Below are 14,515 nucleotides of genomic sequence, written 5' to 3'. Positions count from 1 at the left end.
TACAAATCTTTTCTTTTCATTTGAGGGGGTACTGGGGATAGAACCCACAGACAGTGTTCCACTGAGCTACATCCCCAGTCCTTTTTTAACTTTTTATTTTGAGATAGGATCTTACTAAGTTGCCCAGGCTGGCCTTGAACTCATCCTCCTGAGTTTACTGGGATTACAGATGTGTACTTCTATGCCCAACTCTTAGAAACATTTTCAAGTTTATATAAAAGTCAAGTGAACATCATGATAAACTGCTATATATATGTAACTATTATTCAGATTGTCAGGATTTTTCTATTTTTGCTTATCTATCTCCATTTCTTCCTATACTGTGAAGTTTTAAATCAGATTCTGAACAGCATATTATTTTGCCTACACTAAATACCTCTGCAAATTTGAATATTATATAGCAAAAAATGTTATTTTCATATATGAAAAATAATCATTGTTTTGTACTCTCTAATATCATGTCTTAGATCAAATTTCCCTAATTGTCTCAAATACATCTTTTTCTAGTTAGTCGATCTTTTTTCTTTTTCTTTTTCTAATTTGATACTGGGGATTGAACCCAGCATCATTTAACCACTGAGCCACATCTCCAGCCCTTTTTATAATTTATTTATAGACAGGGCCTTGCTAAGTTGCTGAGATTGGCTTTGAACTTTCAATCCTCCTGCCTCATCCTCCCAAGCTGCTGCGATTACAGGTGTGTGGCATGGTGCCCGGCTTAGTTAGTTGATTCTAATCAGAATTCAAACAAGATCCACACATCACTTTTGCTTATTATGCATTTTTTATAGTCCCATTTCCTTCTCTTTTGTGTTTGGGTTTTTTTCTTTTTCTTTTTTAATGTCATGGACTTGTTGCAGAAACTTGATCACTTGTCCTGTAGACTATCCCCAAATCTGAGTTTGTCTTTTTGTTTTCTTGAGTAATTAATTACCTTGTTCCTCTATCCCCCATATTTCCTGAAAATAAAAGACATGAAAGTTTAATTCAATTTTGGTTCATAATATTTCAAAAATGCTTCATAATATGTCATGCTTGAAGACCTACAGTACTAGTGATCCTAATTTAGTGATGCTAAGATTAATCACATTAATCAGTAGGTTCAGAGATCTAGCCACTGTAAATTTCCCAAAGAGCCTCTCAGTTACTTTTTATTCATTGATGGTAGTTCCCCAAATCATTTATTTCACTAGATATTATTAACTGTTAATTTTTCTAATTTTGTTATTCTTATGTGGAAAAGTATGGTGTCCTATTGATAATTGATTTGTGTTTATTAGCTTTGTGGCACAGCAGAATCTTCCAGGCTCATCTTGTGTTTCCTGCCCAGTCCCTGGACTTAGCCATTCCTCCAAGGATTCTTGATCTTTCCAGATGGGTAGAGTTTCCTAATTTATTTCAGTATTGTCTGCCATTATAAAAATAATGAGAAAGGAAATGTTTAACCAGTCTCCTTTAGATGTATAATAGGACTGTTTTTAATCATTTGCCATTTCAGAACATCTTTTCATATATATTTAGATGTATCTTAAGATAAATTTCTAGTGGTAAGATTGAAGGGTCAAGGGTAAATGTATTTGTAATTTCAATTGTTATTGCCAGATTGCCCTCCAGAGGTTGTAAATATTTTGCATCAGTGAGTGAGAGTACCTGCTTTCTTATACTTTGCCACTAGATAAATTTTGTCAAATTTGTAAGAAATAATTTCCTTTTGTACTTTTCATTTGTATTTGATCACCTTTTCACTTATATAAGGCCACTTGTGTTTCTTTTCTTCGCTTTTCTTTTTTTTTTTTAGTGCTGGTAATTGAACCCAGGGCTTTGTTCATGCTAGGTAAATGCTGTAACGCTGATCTTATGTTTCTTTTTATTTATCTAGTTTTATGTGGTGCTGAGGATCAAACCCAGGGTCTGTCATGTGCTAGGCTAGCGCTCTACCACTGAGCCACAGCCCCAGCCCTTATATTTCTTTTTTAATGAACTGATTATTGGTCTTTTACCCTTCTTTTCTGTTGGACTTTTTCTTCTCATTTACTGAGAGTGCTTTATAAATCAAGCAGATTAACTCTTTGTAATACAAGTTGCATATATTGTAGCTAGCTTGTCTTTGGTGTGGTGGTGGGTTTTTTTTTTTTATTATTTTAGTTATACATGGGCACAATATCTTTATTTTTTGTTTATTTATTTTTATGTGGTGCTGAGGATCGAACCCAGGGTCTCACATGTGAGAGGTGAGTGCTCTACCGCTGAGCCACAACCCCAGCCCCATGGTGGAGTTTTTTGTTGTTGTTTTTTCCCTTTTGGTACACATGTGCACACCAATACTTACTGATCAATCATGTCTCTTAAAATAGTTCTTCCCCTAGTCCTGGAGAGTGAATTCACGGCCTCAAACATGCTGGGCTAGTACTCTACCATTGAGCTATATCCATAGTCCATTTTTATGACTTTGAATATCTGATAGAGCCGGTCTCATTTTCTCTTTTCAGGGTTTTCAAGACCATTTTTACCTATTTTACCACACAGCCTTTATAAATATGTTGTATAAGCTGGGCACAGTGGTGCATTCCTGTAATCCAAGTGGCTTGGGAGGCTGAGACAAGAGAATTGTGAGTTCAAAGTGAGCCTCAGCAATGGCAAGGCGCTAAGCAACTCAGTGAGACCAAATAAAATACAAAAATAGGGCTGGGGATGTGGCTCAGTGGTTGAGTGCCCCCTGAGTTTAATCCCCAGTACCAATCAATCAATCAATCAATGCCTTGTATAGATGAGGAAAGCACAGTTGTTATTTTTATTGAGATTTCATTATTTTATTAATTAAGTTAGTCTAAATTGGCATCTTTAAGATGTTGAGTCCTTGTGTTCAAGAACATATATCTTTCTATTTCCTTCAGGAGAGTTTTAAAGATTTCCTCAGTTAAATTTTGTACATTTCTTATTATCTCTCGATATTTTTTGTCTTTATTGCTATTAAATAGGTTTATAGATTGTAACTTATGATTTATATACATGAAGTCTTATTAATTTCTGTGTACTTTTTAATCTTCATCTTATTGAATTCCATTGTATAGTATTTTTTTCCAAGTGATTTTCTTTGAATTTCTAGATTATAGTTATTATCTGCAACTAGTGATAGGTTTATCTCTTCTTTCAGGAATTTATACCTCTGATATTTTTCTTATCAGATTATATTGAGGAATTTAAGCAAGACATATCTTTTTAGGCAGTTGTGTGTGTGTGTGTGTGTGTGTGTGTGTGTGTTTTAACCTTACTTTGCAGTGGTGGGAATCAAAACCAGCAGTGGCTGGGCAAATGCTCTACCACTAAGCTGTGTCCCAATCCATAGATTTATATTGATGACAACAGAATAGTTTTGGTTTATGGTATCTTAAAGCTTTAAAGCTGCTGCTTCTTCTTTTTTTTTTTTTTTTTTTTTTTTATTTAATGGACAAAGGAAGCCAGATAAATAAAAAGGTCTTGATTTTGTCAAATTGTTTTATGTCATTTTTTTCTAATTGTATATGTTTTTTAATCTCTATATGGTATATTTTCTGTGCTTTTTAGATGATAGTTCTAATACTAGAAGTTTCCCCCCACCTTACGGTTACCTTTGTGCCCTTATGGGATACTTACCTTCTTTTCTTTTTTTAAAATAGTCTTTTGTTTCCCTTAACGAATAACATTATTTCTCTTTATTAACTAGTTTTAGGCTAGTTATTAGCTTGTTTATTTACCCCTTGGGATTTAATTCTTTAATTTTGCTTAAATTTATAGTATTTGGTTTTCAACTTTGAATCCTGTTACACATAAGGTACAGTTGTTGAATTTATTCTACTTTATTTTCTACTTCTATCAGTCATTTATTTTGTATATATTATCTCATTCTTAGAGTACATAATAGTTGCATTCCATTCTGTCATCAGTACATATATTTGTTTTCATCTTAAATCTACAATTAATGTATTGGTGCTCACTATCAGTCCTTTTGCTGAAATTTTTCCTGTTGTTCAGTGGTTTCAGTTTGTCCTCAAGTTGTTTCTTTAAGAAGGTTTCATATGGATAAATGCTGAGATTTTGCAGGGTCAGTAGCCTTATTTATGAAAGACTGTTTGGCTAAATACAAAATTACTGACTCACACTTTCTTTCCTTGAGTGTCTTTTGGAAAATTATCCACTGTCTTCTGACATTGAATGCCCAGTTAGAGAAGAATGATGCTGGTGTACTTTTTTTTTCTTAGAAGAGTTCAGCTTTAAGTAATCCCAGTAACTCAGGAGGCTGAGGCAGGAGGATCTCAAGTTCAAAGCCAGTCTCGGCAACTTTGCAAGGCCCTAAGCAATTTCATGAGACCCTGTCTCAAAATAAAAAATAAAAAGGGCTAGGGATATAACCCAGTGGTTAAGCTCCCCTGTGTTCAGTTCCTAGTACCAAAGAAAAGGGATCTGTTTGTTTGTTTTGTTTTGTTTTATTTTCCCTTTTTAAGACAGTGTCTTGCTGAGTTGCACCCAGGGATGGTCTTGAACTCATGATCTTCCTGCCTTAGTGGATTTCAGGCACATGCCGCAGAGCTTGACTTTAGGGATTTGTTTTTTGTCTGGTTGCTAAAAGTATTTTTTCCGACTCTTTTATTAGATATTTTTTACTTAGTTGGCCATGTGGAGTCAATTTTATTTAGAATATGAGATTCCCTTTGAAAATATAGGTAGGTACAAGTCATATCTTTTTTAAAAAAATAAATATCAGCTTATTTTCACTTTAAAAATTTCCATCCAATGTGTATACTTTACCAAGTGTTTGTGGCAGTTTAATTTCTATTTTTGAATTAAAAAAACTTTTTCTTCCATTTCTTTGCTGAGTTTTGCTGTGCATTTTAACTGCATTATGCATTTTTGAACACATGTTAAAAAGTAGGGTTGTATTTTCATCTATTTTGTGATATCGTCTGTTGATTTTTTGTTGTTGTTGTTAAAGATGTTACACTGCCCTTTCCCCCACACACACAATTTTTACCTGGTATCTTTGTGTAGATACATACTGGGTTTTTGTTGTTCATATTTGATCAAGATGCATTCTTTCAAACTACCTATTAAGAGGGAAATTACAGGTATGCCAAGAACATTAGTTGCATCTTAGGTGCAAGATAGTTTTCCTGGTTTCTCTGCTCAAAACTTCTGTCCTCTTTTGTGCCAGTGGATTCATTCTTCAAAGTATAGCCACATCTTCTGGGCCTCTCTAACTTAAGTGATTTAAATAGTGTGAACTATCAGCCTTGAGTTCCCACAGGTTCTTATAGCTTCTACTACCAAAAGATATGACTTCTGCCTTCTAAATTTCTTGCTTTGTATGTTAACAATTCGAGAATTTGGGAAATTATATACAAGTTTTTATACAACTTTCCTGTAAGTTTGAAAGAAAAATGCATGCCTCACTTTTAGAAGAGTAGTTTTTTCTGAGACTGAAACTTTTCCCTCCACTTACTCTCATGACACTTTCTATATCTCCTTCTCTAGTTGCTTCTGAGATTTCCCTGATCCAGTCTCAATTATAAATGTTGCAATTCTGACTTAAGAGAGGAACCTTTTTTGGGGGGAGTGAAAATTTGCTATTCCCCCACTATTTTATACTTTTTGTCATTCTCCCATGCTCAGATGTGGCTTCTTGCATAGGTTCTAGTAGTCCCGGGTACTTTGGGCCATGTTTACTTATGATTTGGTATTTTCTGCTTTTTATTATCTTCTAGTTTTACTGAAGATATATGGGTTTGTTTTGTTTTGTTCTTTTTCTTAACTTTCTCTTTGTTGCTCTACACAGGTCCTAGGAGAAAGATGGGGAAATTTGGAAATTGCTATTATGTTCCTACTGGAACATGAAGTCTAGCTTTGGAAATTTTTAAAGAATAATTTCTAAATAATCTATCAAAGAAATCACAAAAGAAATTTGAATTTCAAATTGAGTGATTAACAGTACACATCAGAACTGGCATAATTGACTAAAGCAATGCTTAGAGAGAATTTAGAACTTTAAATGCCTATTACAAAAAAAGAAAAGCATCAGTGACCTGAGTATTCATCTCAACAGTTAGAAAAATAACAGAAAATTAAATTCAAACAGAATAGAAGAAAATAAAAGCTAAAAATAGAAACCAATGAGGGGGGTAAAACTTATTTCCTTTAAGTCGGGAGACTTCAAAGATTCTTAAGAAGGATAGTGACATGATCATATTTGTTTTCCAGAAAGAGACCTCTGGCAGCAGTGTGGAGAATAGATAGAGGAGAAAAAAACTAATCTGAGAAGCCAGTTAGGAGGCTTTTCAATCACTAGTTCAGGTAAGAGATGGTGATGGTCTGATGTGGGATGGAGAGGAAGGAGAAAATTCCAAGGATTAAGCTAAAAGCAAAACAAAAAATAGATTTAAGAACCATGTCCAGAAAAAAATCTTTGGGTATAATTACTGGTACATGGAAATAATGAGAAACAAGGATTAGAAATTTTACTAGGTTTTTGAAGGAATTCCCTTTGCAAGTAGACTACAAACTTGGTATACTAATCAAGATTCGACTGGAGAAGCAGAACCAGTAGTAGATTTGTAGAGATTTGGTTTCTGTAGTTGTAGGGGCCAGTAAAACCAGTCTGAAGTCTTAGGGCAGGCTGTCAGGAAAGACAGGCTAGAAATCTTGGACACAGTCTGAAGCTATTTTCTATAGGTGATTTTTGTTCTCTATTTTGGGGAAGCCCCAACCCTGCTTTTAATTCATTTCAACTAATTGAATCAGGCCCATCCACATTATCCAGAATAATCTCCCTTACTTAAGTCAATTGATGATGGACTTTAATTACATCTACAAAGTAGGCTTCATACAACACATTAGTATTTTATTGAATAAATGGCAAATAGTAGCCTAGCCAAATGTGACACATTAAAAAAAAAAGCAACAATACTTGGCCTAAAAATTTCTGTGATTATTTAATCCTTGAAACAACCTTTGAATGCAGTGACTGTGCTCTATCATAAACTGATTTCCAAGAAGGGGATACCCTCTAACACACATTCAGATTAATGACTCTAAAGGCATGAATGCCAGTGCTGTCCACTGAATATGGGAGGTAGATCTGCTGGTGCTGGTTAGTTGGCAGTATACACCATATGTAGATAGATTGCATGTTAACATGTTAATAGCATAATAATTCTATGGAACATATGGATAGAGACATGTAGTATGTAGTTATAAATTTAGGTCAGAAAATCTGTAGTGGTAGGAGCTAAAATTAAGAAAATATCTTGAGTCCTCTGAATCTAAATTTATATTTAAAACAGAAGTGGGAAAAGTCTCTAGGGATAGTGATTTGATTAAATCTAAACAGGAAAGAGAAGGGTGAGACCATGGGGGATAGCAATATTTAAGGAGTGAATTAGAACCACTAAACAAGTAATGATTATTACAGAGTGTATGAGAGCCAAAAATAGTACTAAGAAGCCAAGAAATAGAATATGTTCAAAAATAGATGATTTAAAGTTAAACAATGAGAGCTTTTTCAGTAAAGTCAAGAGCAAGACAAGGATATCATTACTATGATTTAGTTACTGTCATGTTTTCTAATTTCTGTTCTTCTTACAGGTTTCAATCTACATGTTACTTCCTTGAGAAGCGTTGTTTGACAGACACCCTTCTCCCCCCATCCAGCCATCCCCCAAGTCTGAGTTAGGTATTTCTCTTATGTATTCCCATAGCACAGTATACTTCCCCTGTACTGGCATGTGTCACCCTGAATTGAAAGTGTTTATTTTTCTGTGTCTCCAGTTAGAATGAGAGCCCCTTTAACTAGGCACTGTCCATCTTATTCCCCAGTGTACCTTCCATGCCTAGTGTAACTCTTGGTCACATTCAGAAAAAAAAAGAATAAATAAATCCATGAGCATGAAGGAGGAGCATTCCAATGAGTCTGAAAAGTCAGAAGTATTTGTAGAAGTAAGTGATGTCTTAGCTGAGATTTAACAGTGTTATGAGATCAAGAATTTGGAATGAAAAGCAGATGTCCAGGAATAAATGTTAAAAGACAAGAGAAAAATCTAAATAAATGAAATCGATTGAGCCTTTTGAGAAATCCTAAAATGTTAGTTCTCCCAAAATTAAATGCAATTTTAATTAAAATCCCAATAGGATATGAGGTTTGATTGAATTGATATTAAAATTTATAAGAAAGAGTAATATGGGGCTGGGATTATAGCTCAGTGGTAGAGCACTTGCCTAGCATTGTGAGGCACTGGGTTCGATTCTCAGCAACATATACAAATAAATAAAAATAAAGTCCTATCAACAACTAAAAATAAAAATAAATAAATTAAATAAATAAATAAATACACACACACGCACACACACATATATATAAACAAGTATAAATATTTTTTTAAAAGAATAAATGACCAAGAATAGCCAGTACTATTTTAAAGAAAAACAAAGGATTGCCCTACTTGTTAGAAAATTCTAACAGTATGTCACAGTGATTTAAGTGTAGGGACAGACAGGTTAATAAAGCAAAAAAGTACCTAGAAGCAATGCAGATGTGTGTGTTTGTGAAATTTTTGTAAGTGGTGTTTTACATAAATGGGAAAGAGCAAAATATTCATTAAATTGTGTTTATATAATTGTTAACCATTTTAAAAAATAGTTGGATCTATCTCACACTTTATATAAAATTTATTTCTAGGGATCCTAAATATGAAAAGCAAAACTTTGGAATTATTTGGAATAAAAATAAGAGAATAGTTCTAACACTGAGCAAGTTACAAAGTGTAAAACATAAACTTGACTATGTCAAAATTTAAACTTCTGTAATACAAATGATAACATGAACAACTTTAAAATACCAAAATATTTGTAGCTCATTTAATTAAGAGCTTTATAAAATATAAGGACAGATGAAATAGAAAAATGGATAGTTATCAAAAGAGGAAACCTAGTTGGACAAGGTAATGCATAGTTGTAATTCTAGCAACTCAGGATGATTGCAAGTTCAAGGACAGCCTGGGCAATTTATTGAGAGCCTGTCTTGAAACAAAAAAAGAGGAAACCCAAATGGCCAATAAACACATAGAAAAAAAATTCATTGATAAATAGGAAATTACAAATGAAATCAACAAAGTATCATTTCACACCCATCAGATTTATAAAATTAAAAAGTCTTATAAAATACCAAATGTTAGTGGTGGTAATGTAAAAGGAATATTCACACACTGTTGGTAGAAGTGTGATTTGGTACAACTACTTGGGAGAACAGTTTTCATTATCTAGAAAATACAAAGTAAGCTGGTAATCCCAGAGGCTTGGGAGGCTGAGGCAGGAGGATGGCAAGTTCAAAGCCAGCCTCAGCAAAAAGCAAGTCGCTAAACAACTCAGGGAGACCCTGTCTCTAAATAAAATACAAAATAGAGCTGGGGATGTGGCTTAGTGGTTGAGTGTCCCTGAGTTCAATCCCCAGTACGGCCTCCCCCGCCCCCCAAAAAAAGAAAATACAAAGTAAAAATGAAATTGAACTTACTTTAAACCAAGAGATATCTTGCACATGTGACTGACACATTACATGTAATAGCAGAAATTTGAAACAGCCTAAATTCCTGCCAACAGTAGGATGAATAAATAGTATATATAAATTGTTACTCTGATGTATTACATAACAGTCAAGGGAATGAACAGATCTGGATGTATTAGTATAGATCTTCAAAACAACATTGGAAGGGCAGGTAAATAGCAAAAGGATGTGTTATTTATATAAATTTAAAACCAAACAAAAGTATATAGTGGTTATATACAAATTCAGAAAAATTATAAAAACAGATGAGACAAATACATACCAACTTTAGGATTGTGGTTCCCTTTAGAAAGAAAGAAAGAAGAAAAATGGAATAGTCTGCCTGTAGGAAGAATTCACCCAAGGCTGCATGTTTTAAGAAAAATATGAGTATGTTTATTTATGTGAATGAAATGTAACTTGTGCTTTTGTGAAGCAAAGAAAATCTTAACCTTTTTTTAAAAAAAAGATTATAATATCATAATGAAATGAAAATAACACTTAAACATGTTAATGGTTTTGTCCCCCCACCAGCTTTATTGAAGTGGGATTGACAAAAATTTTATTTTTAAGGCACACATGATTTTTGATAATACATATGCATGTGAACCACAGTCCAGTTCATTAACATATCCATCACCTCACAAGTTATGTGTGTGTGTGTGTGTGTGTGCGCGTGCCCATTTGTGTGTGTGAGACAGAAGATTTGAAACTTTCTCTGTAAATTTCAGGTGTACAACACATTATTACCTTTATTCACCATACTGTTTCTAGAACATACTTTTATATTGAAAGTGTGAATCTTTTGACCAACATTTCCCCATTTCTTTCTCCGCCCATCCCATTAGAATGGTAACCATTCCAGTAGTAGTTACCATTAGAATGATAACTACCATTCTAATCTCTGTTTCTATGAGTTTGGCATTTTCAGATTCCATGCAGTATATGTCTTTCTGTGTCTGGCTTATTTTACTTAACAAGTCCTCCAGGTTCATCCATGTTGTCACAAGTGATAGGACTTCATTCTTTTCATTCTTTTTCAAAGCTGAATAATACTTGCTTACACATACACACACACACACACACACACACATATTTTCTTTATTCATTGATCTTTCATGGGCACTTAGGTTATTTCTTATCTTGGCCTTTGTGAATAATGCTGCAGCGAACATGAGAGTACAAATCTCTCTTCAGTATGGCGATTTTATTTCCTTTGGATACAAACCCAGTAAGATTGCTGGATCATATGGTAGTTCTATTATATTTAATTTTTTGAGTAATTTCCATTGTTCTCCATAATGGCTATACCAAAGGTTTATTTATTAACTGCCAATAAAATGTAATGCTGCTATGGAACATGAAAAGTATTGCAGTCACCCCCTTACTTGCCAAATTTCCTCCTTTTTTTTTTTTTGGTAATATTGGGAACTGGAGCACTCTACCATTGAGCTATATATCAACTCTTTTTTTTTTTTTTTTTTCCATTTTTCATTTTGAGGCAAGGTCTCTCTAAGTTGTCTAGGCTGTTATTGAACTTAAATTCTCCTGTCTCAGCCTTCAGAGTTACCGGGATTACAGGCTACATGCTCAGCTTAAATTTTGTTTCTCTCACATGAGTACACTCTTTTATTTTTTCTATGTAATTTTGATTTGTAATCCTTGCGGCTGGTGTGCTACACTATATAAAATAGCGCTTATTCTACTTGAAATTACCTGAAGAAAACTGGGATTGAATACTACAAAGGAGAATACCTTGTGCAGTAGAAACATAACAGAAGATCCATTCTGGTCTCATTGTTTAAGGAATATTCCCAAGGCAATGACAGGAACCACATGAAATTGACGGAGATAAACATAGACAATTACTCTTTAAGAAAGAAAGCATTGGGGCTGGGATTGTGGCTCAGTGGTAGAATGCTCACCTAGCACTTGTGAGGCACTGGGTTTGATCCTCAGCACCACATAAAAATAAATAGATAGATAGATAAAGGTATTGTGTTCAACTACAACTAAAAACTGAATACTAAAAATAATTTTTTAAAAAGAAAGCATTTTAGTTCTTTCTAATTGTATGATAAACTTGTCTTGAAAATAATTGTCAATGATATTTAATGACTTCTCATCTATGTAATTAAACTGTTTTACTAATCTAAAATTTAAAAATTTCTTTTTCTCGCTTTTCAGTATCAAATTGGGAGATATCTTATAATTGATGATTTAATCACAGTTTAATTTTATTTTTAATGTTTTGTTTTTATTTTTAATGTTTAAAGAAAATTTTTGGTACCTGGGACTGAAGCCAAGAGTGCTTACCCATTGAGCCACACCCAACCCTTTTTAGTTTTTGTGATAGGATCTGGCTATGTTTCCTAGGACCTTGCTAAGTTGCTGAGGCTGGTCTTGAATTGCAGTCTTCCTACCTTGGCCTCTCAAGGCATTGAAATTACTATGTGCACCACCATATCTGACTATCGGGTTTCTTTTTAAAGATACATAATAGCATTAATGGCATCTTAGATTTTAATGAAATGCAGAATTTTTATTTATTTAGCCTTCCTTGAGCCCAAAATCATTTGCAATTTGGATTTTATTATTAAAATTCATAAATTTGAAGAGCATCATAGTAAATCTAAATCTGATGTTGTTAGTTGTATATCCCTTAAAATGTTTTTTTTTTTTTTTCATTTTTGAAATTTTTATTTTTTGATTCATTTTGAACCTGGGGCTTTGCACATGCTAAGAACATACTCTACTACTAAATTACACGCCCCCCCAACCCTCTCTCTTAAAATATTTTTTCTTTACCACTTTTTGTGTGCCAGATAGAATGCTAAGCATTTTAAAATTATCTCATATAAACTCCACCACAGAGCCAGGTGAGGTGAAACACTCCTGTAGTCCCAGCCACTTGTGAAGCTGAGATGAGAGGATCATTGGAATCCACAAGTTTAAGACCAGCCTGGGCAACATAGCAAGACTTCATCTCAAAAGAACAGAACAAAACAAAACAAAAACTCCACCACAGTTATATGAGTTAGTTGATTCCCCAGCTGAAGTTTCGAAACAGTCATTTTATTTGCCCAAGAACATATACTTTTCATTTAAATGGTAGAGATCAACTCTTCTGACTCCAAAGTTTGTACCTTTAACATTCACAAGTTTTGTAGTCCCTTAAGAAACAAGGTTATTGGCAGGCAAAACTCTCTTTTTAAATTTCAGTTAAATTTTTTTTTTCTTTTAGAGCTGGAGGGTAGATCTGTGATAAGAGTACTTTCTAGCACACATAAAACCCTGTATTTGATCCACAGCACCACACAGTTTTTATTTTGCCTTTTTATTTTTTAAAAAATATTGCTAGTTGTAGATGGACACAATACCTTTATTTTATTTTATTTTATTTTATTTTATTTTATTTTATGCTTAGGATCAAACCCAGTACCTCACACATGCTAGGTGAGTGCTCTACCACTGAGCCATAGTCTCAGTCCTGCCTTCTTATTCTTTTTAGTAAAAAGTAGCTTGCTCTAAAGCATTCAAGGTAAAAAGTAGTCAGCATGGGGCTGGGGTTGTGGCTTAGCAGTAGAGCACTTGCCTAGCTCGTGTGAAGCCCTAGGTTCAATCCTTAGCACCACATAAAAATAAATAAATAAAATAAAGGTATTGTGTTTAACTATAACTAAAAAAATTTTTTAAAGAGGTCAGCATTTATAAATGTAGAATTTAATCCTTGTAATTTGATTTTGCTTACACTTCAGAAGTTTACATTGCATATGCTTCCTTAGCATGGCAGACAGATTTATCGTAATCACAATAGTAGTGTTGCTTCCTTCATTTATTTGTCTTGAGTTCAGGTTTAAGATTGCTGGGCATAGTGGCACATACCTATAACCCCAGCTAATGGGAGTCTGAGCTATAAAGATTCCAAGTTTGAGGCCACACTGTCTCAATTTTTAAAAATAAATACATAAAAAGGGCTGGGCATCTACAACTAAAAGAAATAAATAGGTTGTGGCTCAGTGGTAGAGTGCTCACCTAGCACATGTGAGGTGCTAGTTTTGATCCTCAGTACTACATAAAAATGAAGATGATGTATCCAACAACAAGTAAAAAGAAAAAAAATTTTTTAAAAGGACTGGGATGTAGAGCATACCTGGTTTCAATTTCTAGTATCCTATACCCATTAAAAAAAAAAAAAAAGAACAAGAGCTAAGATTAAGAAATAATTTTATAATACTCAAATTAGTACTTTCAGAAGTAAATCAAAACAGAACATTTCTTTGGGGTATAATGCAAGTTTTTCAGCTGATTCAGGTAGCAGAACAGGAATTTTTATCAAGGTGAGGTCAAGTAAGGCCAACTAAAGATATCTAGGTCAGATTTAACCAGGCAGTCTGTCCTCATGTAGCAGGAATCTTAGTGGTGCCCTTTGTCAGATTTTTTTTTCTTGATTCTTAATACAACCTTGATTCAAATCTGTTTCTTGATTTATACTGTTTGAATCTGGTTGGATGTGCCCTTCATATTTGGTGCACTGCCCTCTTTAGATCACACTTTTCATTATCTTGGAAATTCTTTGGTGAATTATTTTTGTGTTGCTCCTATGTTAATCTCATATCCTTTTTGTGTGTGTGTGTGTGTGTGTGTGTGTGTGTGTGTGTGCGTGATGCTGGGAATTGAACCCAGGTTCTTGTGTATGCAAGGCAAGCACTCTACCAACTGAGTTATATCCCCAGCCCCCATCTCACATCCTTTCCTTCCTCTTCCCAGGAGTTTCATAAAAAAAAGTACATTTTTTTTTTGACATCTTACTTGTTAGAAACTGTACTTTATCAACAAACCTCAGGAGACTGAGACAGGAGGATGGCGTGAGCCAGGAGAACACAGCAACCCTACCTCAGAAATAAATGGTAGTTTCTTTCTTGGAAATAGTTTTTCTTTAGAAGTTTG

General features: G+C 34.0%; 1 protein-coding gene and 1 long non-coding RNA gene across 6 annotated transcripts in view; both read left to right on the top strand.

Annotated features, from left to right (window-relative positions):
- The window catches only part of Ago3 (argonaute RISC catalytic component 3), a 91,629-nt gene that overhangs the window by 24,910 nt on the left and 52,204 nt on the right, over window positions 1–14,515 (top strand). Inside the window, exons 2-4 of one of the 5 annotated variants that reach the window (XM_048815757.1) lie at window positions 1,281–1,378; window positions 6,232–6,324; window positions 7,615–7,697. The exons of 2 other annotated variants lie outside the window; for them this stretch is intronic. The gene's annotated coding sequence lies outside the window, so the exon portion shown is untranslated. Of the gene's footprint in view, window positions 1–1,280; window positions 1,379–4,453; window positions 6,325–7,614; window positions 7,703–14,515 lie in introns of those variants that run through there. 2 more of the 5 variants (XM_048815755.1, XM_048815756.1) reach the window with 2 other exon arrangements.
- Window positions 2,699–8,553, top strand: LOC125620435. The gene is made up of 2 exons (XR_007352103.1): window positions 2,699–3,376; window positions 8,508–8,553. It is a non-coding gene; the product is annotated as an uncharacterized LOC125620435 (long non-coding RNA).

Source organism: Marmota marmota, unplaced genomic scaffold (assembly GCF_001458135.2).
Source record: "Marmota marmota marmota unplaced genomic scaffold, marMar, whole genome shotgun sequence".
Taxonomy (NCBI): domain Eukaryota; kingdom Metazoa; phylum Chordata; class Mammalia; order Rodentia; family Sciuridae; genus Marmota; species Marmota marmota.
This window is presented reverse-complemented; position numbering and strand designations above follow the sequence as displayed.